This window comes from Neomonachus schauinslandi, chromosome 7 (assembly GCF_002201575.2).
Source record: "Neomonachus schauinslandi chromosome 7, ASM220157v2, whole genome shotgun sequence".
Classification (NCBI taxonomy): domain Eukaryota; kingdom Metazoa; phylum Chordata; class Mammalia; order Carnivora; family Phocidae; genus Neomonachus; species Neomonachus schauinslandi.
This window is the reverse complement of record NC_058409.1, coordinates 122,669,403-122,678,272: the sequence shown is the minus strand read 5'-3', so window position 1 is coordinate 122,678,272 and position 8,870 is coordinate 122,669,403. Positions and strand designations below refer to the sequence as shown.

Genomic DNA, 8,870 nt, shown 5'->3' with positions numbered 1-8,870 from the left:
TAGTTTTTGATATAGTGATCCATGATTCATTGTTTTCATATAACACCCAGTGCTCCATGCAGTACGTGCCCTCCTTAATACCTATCACCAGGCTAACCCATCCCCCTACCCCCCTACCCTCTAAAACCCTGTTTGTTTCTCAGAGTCCATCGTCTCTCATGGTTCATCTCTCCCTCCGATTTCCCCCCATTCATTTTTCCCTTCCTTCTCCTAATGTCCTCCATGCTATTCCTTATGTTCCACAAATAAATGAAACCATATGATAATTGACTTTCTCTGCTTGACTTATTTCACTTAGCATAATCTCCTCCAGTCCCATCCATGTTAATGTAAAAGTTGGGTATTCATCCTTTCTCATGGCTGAGTAATATTCCATTGTAGATATGGACCACATCTTTGTCCATTCATCTATTGAAGGGCATCTCGGCTCTTTCCACAGTTGGGCTGTTGCAGACATTGCTGCTATGAACATTGGGGTGCATATGGCCCTTCTTTTCACTACATCTGTGTCTTTGCAGTAAATACCCAGGAGTGCAATTGCTGGGTCATAGGGTAGCTATATTTTTAATTTTTGAGGAACCTCCACATTGTTTCCAAAGTGGCTGTACCAACTTGCATTCCCACCAACAGTGTAAGAGGGTTCCCCTTTCTCTACAACCTCTCCAACATTTGTTGTTTCTTGCCCTGTCGATTTTTGCCACTCTAACTGGTGTAAGGTGGTATCTCAATGTGGTTTTGATTTGAATTTCCCTGATAGCCAATGATGATGAACATTTTTTCATGTGTCTGTTATCCATTTGTATGTCTTCTTTGGAGAAGTGTCTGTTCATGTCTTCTGCTCATTTTTTGACTTGATTATTTACTTTTTGGGTGTTGAGTTTGAGAAGTTCTTTATAGATCTTGGGTACCAGCCCTTTATCTGTAGTGTCACTTGCAAATATCTTCTCCCATTCTGTGGGTTGTCTCTTTGTTTTATTGACTGCTTCCTTTGCTGTGCAGAAGTTTTTATCTTGATGAAGTCCCAAAAGTTCATTTTTGCTTTTGTTTCACTAGCGTTTGGAGATGAATCTTGAAAGAAGTTGCTGTGGCCGATATCAAAAGAGGTTACTGCCTATGTTCTCCTCTAGGATTTTGATGGATTCCTGTCTCACATTGAGGTCTTTCATCCATTTTGAGTTTATCTTTGTGTATGGTGTTAGAGAATGGTCGAGGTTCATTCTTCTGTATATAGTTGTCCAATTTTCCCAGCACCATTTATTGAAGAGACTATCTTTTTTCCATTGCATCTCTTTAACAAATGGGGAAAATAAGGTTTGAAAAAGTGATGTCTTGCTCAAGGATATAGAATGGAGGGATAGAGGCTGAAGTCAAGCCAAAAGTGAGGTCTGCAGACTTCTGACTCTCCCGACTCCTACTCCTGTGCCATTTGGGCACATTCTTTAGAAATTATTTGAAGGAAGAGTAATATGAAGAGAATGTTAATATTTGTGATGTTTTGAAAAATATGTTTGAAGTGGCAGCAGAATTAGAGTAGAAACATGGAAGCCTTTGCTAACTTTTTGAACAAATTGTAGAAGACTCCTTATCTTCCCCAAATGCCACAGAGCAAGGTTCCAACTGGTCAAGTAAGGGACGTGACAGGGAGTGCATCTGTAGCCAGTCCACCCACCTCTCCCAGAACTAGAGCATTTTTTTTTTGAGATGGAGATGATCCCTCCCGATATTAGGGTTATCTGAGGTCTCCTGCCTATCTCCAAGGACAGCAGAGAGAGAGGGAAAAAGAACAAAAAACAAAAAACAAGCAATGTCCTGAACCCTGGAGGGTTTGAGCAGGAGGTCTCTGCTGTCATGGCCCAGGGGCTCCAGACCAAATGTCAGAAAGCCACAGCCACAGGGCATCATGAGAAGGGTGGTCTTCAATATTCAGGAAGGGGATGGAGGAACAGTCTGCGAAGTCAGCCCCAAGAGCAAATAGATGAGGGACATAGAGGATGCTGCCTAGCTCTTTGTGCTCAGAATATGTGTAGCCCCTAGCATGGATAGGAAAACAGGTTGGGTTGGGGGTCATGGGGAAAGGCAGGTGGCCCTGGAGAATCCTGGGAAGGGTGGAGAGATGAAGGACATGGAAGAACTTCAGTACTTTCCCACCTTCTTGCATCATCACATCATGGAGCATTATTTCCAGCAGAAATCTCTGGAGATGTTTCCACTACTGGCTATAGCTATAGTTTTTCTAAGATGCCAAATTGACAGGTATTATTTAAGGGTCCCCAAAAGCCCCTCTGCCCTGACCTGCAAATATCTCAGTCAAATATCTCAGAGAAACTCCTTGGTACTAATGAATTCTCCAGAAGACACCACATGCAAAGATTTTGCCAAAGATATGGCTATGCACATACCATCCATCTGTCTGGAATGTTCTCCTCAGACTTTTCTGTTAAATTTTCACGCATCTTTCAAGACATTCGTTAGGTCCATGCCTCTTTCCTAGATACTCAAATAGCTTTCTCATATACATTTCTATTAGAACTATTGTCCCTCTGTAAAATTGTTACATGTTTACAGATTGCGCTCCCCCCCCCACTGGATGGAGAGTATAATAATATAGCTCACTAAATGGGGCAGTGTATGTGAAATGCTTGGTATGAAGTAGGCACCAAGTAAATGTTAGCATTTTTTTCTCTTGCCTTCTGTCAGTTCTTACTAGGATTCACTTTTTTCCCACCTGCTTCCTTATCACCACTATAATCCATTCCTCAATCACTTTAAGAACCCCCTAACTGCCTTTCTAGTTACCAATGTCTTTCTTTTAATAGGTCTTATGGGCTTCTGACTAATGAACTTCCCTAAGATATCTCTGTCCTTGCATTTCTCCACTAGTCCTCGTGATTCCTAGGTTCCTAGTGATCTATTGCACCAGCCCCAAATACCTAGCAATGTATCCAGCAGTAACATTTCGTCCTCCCAGTCATAAAACTCTTACTAATCCTTTTCAGGGAATCTAATCCTTAGGCACCAAACATGCTGTGCTAATGACCAGTTCCAGGACCTCTGTTCTTATATCTCCTAACCCACAGTATTCTTTCTCCACACCACCTTTCAAATCCTCCCTTCCAGGTTTAGATTAAGTTGGAAATCCTCCATAAATCAATTAAATTCTTTAATTAGTCAATTAATAAATGTGTATTGAGTCATGCAGTTGAGGGATGGGAATAAAAAGGAAAGTCTCTGGGCTCTCAGGAGCTGAAGTCCTCGTGGAGGCTTGATGCTCACTCAGATCCAGTATCAACTTTTCGATAGAGATGCCAAGGGTAACCCATATTTGTTTGGCTCTCTCCATTACCTGATAATTTAGGACTCTACTTTCCTGGAAAGCTTCCCCTGAACATTTCTGAAAGTTGATAAAGGGTGTCTCACTTACACTCATGAACAAGAACTTGGCAGCTTCTCTATCAGCTAGGGATGCTTCTGTCTGCAGGTAATAGAACACTTGACAGTATCTTAAGCAACAAAAACACGAATGTTTCACAACTCTCAGAAATCTAGAGGTAGGAGGTCAGACACGAAGCTTAGTATGAGTTCAGAGAATGACTGATAAGTAGCAAAGTTGACTACACTTGGGCTATTGAGTCTGCTATGGGTCCTTAAATTCTCCCTGACTACTGAAAAGATATTTTCCAGTGACTGAGGTAGGGATGTACATACAAGAGGAGATGGGAGTGATGGTGATAGGGGATCAAGTGGCCCTGTGTGTATGAGGGAGGAATATATGAGCAGGGATCTTATAGGGAATAAGTTAATCATTTAATTTTTTTAACCATGTCAGCTATGCTTGACATTCAACCACATTGGTAGTCTATTAAACACAAAAAATGAGGAAAAGGGAATACCAGCACATTTATTGCATATACTTCCTATCTTCTTTTTCTTCCTAGACTTCTAATTTCTGTACCTATATTTAAAATCCTAGTGTTCTTTGGTCAGTAATCAAGGCCTAAAGAAACAATGTCTACAGGACTATCCAGGTGGTTGCTGGTTACATTGTTAGTGACATTGTTGCTAACCTACCCAGCATCCATTTCCTCCTTCTTTCTTCCTAATAGAATTTGAATGTTATTCAAGTATGGATCCAACCCAAAGTTGTCTCAGGGTAGGTTGAACCTCCTTGGATGAAGCTCAACAATGTCTTAAAAGACCCAAGCTCTTTGCAACCTTTTGCTTCACTGTCCATGGTATCTTGGCTTTTCATCCTCCTACTTATAGCCCATGACCTCTAGATGGCTGTCATCACTCCAGGCATCATGAGTAATTCAAAGACATGAAGCAAGTGGAAAGGTCAAGAGGCTTTCTCTTCTCAGTGCTTTGTCTTTTTATTCAGAAAGAGAAGCAGGCCAACTGCCTAGTTATCATATCTGGATTCCTTCCTCTAGATTCTATTGAACCCCAGTGGACATTTTACCCTTTTTCAGGCACCACTGTCCCTCTTAGTAGGGTTGCTACATTTACCAATGAAAATACAGGACAACCAGTTAAAATTGAATTTGATAAACAACAAATAATTTTTAGTATAAATATGCCCCAAATGTTACATGAGATATACTAAAAAGCTATTTCTTGCTTATCTGAAATTCACATTTTTTCAAGATTTTATTTGTTTGTTTATTTATTTATTTATTTATTGAGCATTAGTGAGGGGGAGGGTCAGGGGGAGAGGAAGAGAGAGAGCAGACTCCCTGCTGAGTGTGGAGCCCGACAGGGGCATCGATCTCATGACCCTGAGACTATGACCTGAGTGGAAATCAAGAGTCGGACACTTAACCAAATCAGCCACCCAGACACCCCTGAAATTCACATTTAATAGGGCACCCAATATTTTATCTGGCAACCCTTCCTTATGGGCACTGCCAACTTTCACCAGGTACGACCATCTCCCTAAGGAATTGATAGGATGGCCTTGAGTTCTCAGAATGCCACAGCACTGGGATTCAAATGAGAAACTTCACCTGAATGCCTCTCTTCACCATTCATTTCACACTCTATTAATGGAATCCCAATGAAGGTGGCACGGGGGCAGAAGAAAATGTGAATGACAAACACTATGGAGTACCCAGCATTGCTTCTTCCCTCTGAAGCCAAAGGTTTGGCCAACCTTGTCTGTCCACCTTGGCTCTAACTTGGATGTGTCTTTACCAGGAGGCTCCAGCCCTGTTGTCTTGGGCAGCATCTTTTCATTTCATGCAAATAGACCTATTCACCTGTCAACACAGACATGTCAGAATCCTAGAAGTAGACATGGCTTAGTCCCATAAGTAGACATGGCTTAGACTTAGCCATGGGACTAAGCCTAGAAGTAGACATGGCTTAGTCCCATAGCTGCATAAGCCATGTGCTATTCAGAAGAGAGACAAACAAAGGCTTTGCCACTTAAGACCATCTTCATGGAAATTTGAATTTGGCTTGGTTCTTGAAGGAAGGAAGTGAACAGGTCAGCAAGCAAGAGGAGGATGTGAGTGGGAGATGGGAGAAAGTATGTTGTCTGGAGACTGTGAAGAAACCAAAACTAAATAGAGCAGGGGTGGCTTGCTGTGGTGTCATGGAAGTGAGGCTGAGTAAATTCAGGACCATATTGCAGAAAACACTGCAAGCAAGGAAGGGCAGTGAGTTTGATCTAGTAGGAAATAGAGAACCTTTAGAGCTCCCTGATCAGGATCAGTGACCAGATGAAAGCTGCATTTTCATATTGCTTCAGCCATAGAGAGAGAAATCACAAAACCATGCCTACGCACAAAACTGAAGTTAGAAATTGTTTTTCAAGCTATTAAACTTTGCAATCCAAAAAAAAAAATATGTCAGATCACTCAATCTAGGCTTGTTTTTTTTACATTTCCCCCTTATCATTCCCTTGTGTGAATTTAAGTCCCTCAAAGAGAAACCCAGCATATTTTGTTGAAGGTATGCATTCCTTTGCCAGTTAGGAAATCTGAGCCTTTAGAGGAATTCACAATTTTTAGCTACATTCTTTAGTTACTGGACAAAAGAATAAGACCATCTAGTATTTGAGAAAAATGTATATTCTTAGATATTTAAGGTAATGTGAACTTCATCTCACGCACAAGGATGTTCCTGGGCAACTTTGATCATTACTAACTCTCTGATAGACACTTCCTTCCTCCTGGACCAGGGGCTTGTTTACAGCAGCATTCCCCACCTGCCAGTAAGAACAGCTCCCCCTTCACCCAACTATCTCCCACCCTGCAACACCCACAGGTTTTTCCTGCATTATTGCCCAAAGAAGTGAGTACACTTGTTTTCTAGTTAAACACTGTTCTCAGAACAGTACAGTTGATTTGACCCAAGGTAAATCCCTCTCCTTTTCACACGTTGTATCTCAGAAGGGCCCCTTCCCCTCCCCAGAGTCTGGTGACCTCTATTCCTTCCATACTGCTTTAAACCCTATCCTGAAAAGGATCTAATAAACTATTTCACACGAATACTTGGAGATGTTCACGTGGGGGTTGGGAGAAACCTGGAAAATTGAAAGACAAAAGAATATAATGCAACCCCTTTCTAAGACTTTTTCTTTTCTTCTTCTCCCAAAAAAAAATTTTTTTAGGCAGATCCAATCAGCAAGCAGCACACGCAAATGTCCTAGGCCAGGAAGCCTTGTTTACGCCCAGCGGAGAAGACCTGAAGTCCGTGGCACTGTGGTGATAAGGAAACTGAGGCACAGACAGTTTAAGTGACTTGCCCAAGGTCACACAGCTTTTTTTCTTATAAGGCTAATTATTACAAGGCACATGTCAGTGAATTAGCAAGATCTAGATCCAGACAGTACTACAGACATGGAAGATGTTACAAATGCTGAAGAAGAACTTATTAAAGAATGTGAAGAAATGTGGAAAGATGTGGAAGAATGTCAGAAAAAATTATCACTTGTTGGAACTGAGACACTCACTGATTCAAATGCTCAGCTGTCATTATTAATTATGCAAGCGAAATGTTTGACTGCTGAACTCAATCAATGGCAGAAAGAAAGTCCTGGAATAATTCCACTGAATGAAGAAGTTCTTGTAACATTAGGCAAAGAAGAGTTCCAAAAATTGAGACATGATCTTGAATTGGTGCTCTCTACTATTCAGTCAAAGAATGAAAAGCTAAAGGAAGACTTGGAAAGGGAGAAACAGTGGTTGGATGAACAACAACAGATACTGCAATCTCTTAATGTACTACACAGTGAATTGAAACATCAGGTTGTGACATTTTCTGAATCAAGAATCTTTGATGAGCTGAAAACTAAAATGCATGATATAAAAGAATATAAGGAGAAACTCTTGATTACCTTGGGTGAGTTTCTGGAAGATCATTTTCCTCTGCCTGATAGAAATGTGAAAAAGAAAAAGAAAAACATTCAAGAATCAACTGCACAGCTGATAACACTGCATGAAATGTTAGAGGTTAAAAAATGGCCATACTTTAGTAACTAATCAGCCAAATGTTTTGCTTATGAAAATTTTACCATCATTCTTTTTTTCCTATTGGATTGAAAAAAATGAATCCAGATAGAGAAGAAAGTATGGGATGTTGGGAAAAAGTACCTGTTAAACAGTGGAACTCTAATAATTAATTTGCAAGAAATTTTAAAGAAATAAAATTGTTATGCTTCAGAAAAAAAAAATTTTAAAGGGGGAGGATGGAGGGATTTCTTGTTGTTAGTTCTGTTTTCCTTGGAACTTTTCCACTATGACATTGACATGTTTGCTAGGCTGGAAATGGTCACCAAAGCTGTGATTCTTCCTAGAAAAACCAGAAGGAAACCATTTCTAAACTAAGTGAAACTCAAATTATGAGAGTTTAGGCATTAGCCATTCCAAGGAGACACTATTTCTTTAGGCCAAGAAGCATTTCCAGTATGAGGAACAGGTTCTGCGAAGGTCCATGTCACAGTATTCACAGGTGAGGGAGTAGAGTAAGCCTCCTTCCTTTTCCTGCCCCTGGCCACTCTGTTCTCCCTGGAGATGACTTTTATGATCAGTTTCTTTGGTGTCCTCCTTCCAGAGATAGTCTATGCATTTTCAAAAATATAGGGTTATTTGAAGTTCTTTTATTGGTTTATTTGGTTATTTTTGTCAGAGATATTACATTCACATGAGTTAAACAAGAACAAATATAAAAGATAATCAGTGAAAAGTCAACCCTGTTCTCTGTCATCTCCATGGTTTTTCCTCTCTGCATCAACCCTTCCCCAAAACCCATCAGCTAACTGTTTTTGTTATGTTTTTATGAATTATCCCAGACCTTTTAAAAGAACATATGAGAAAATACAATTCCATTTCTTCCACTCAAGAGATTCTTTAACTTGGGACTCTATAAAGACATCAAGAAAAATTATTTCAAAAAGCAAACTATGCATTAATGGAATTAACTATAAGCAGTTTACGAACGGTAAATTGAGCATAAATATATACAACAAACTACAAATAATAAAAAAATTTAACTATATAAGGTTCCTTTGCTTCAGGATATTGTGATCACCTTAAAAGGGACCTCTCCTTTTTTTTTTTTAAGATTTTTTTTTAATTATGTTATGTTAGTCACCATACATCATTACATCATTAGTTTTTGATGTACTGTTCCATGATTCATTGTTTGCGTATAACACCCAGTGCTCATTGCAATACATGCCCTCCTTAATACCCATCACCGGGCTAACCCATCTCCCCACCCCCTCTCCTCTAGAACCCTCAGTTTGTTTCTCAGAGTCCATAGTCTCTCATGGTTCGTCTCCCCCTCTGATTCCCCCCCTTCATTTTTCCCTTCCTGTTATCTTCTTCTTCTTCTTCTTCTTCTTCTTCTTCTTCTTCTTCTTCTTC

At 40.1% G+C, this 8,870-nt stretch overlaps 1 pseudogene; it reads left to right on the top strand.

The window, feature by feature from the left end:
- The first annotated feature begins 6,686 nt into the window (after positions 1-6,686).
- LOC110585054 lies at positions 6,687-7,484 on the top strand (annotated as a pseudogene).
- The last annotated feature ends 1,386 nt before the right edge of the window (positions 7,485-8,870 follow it).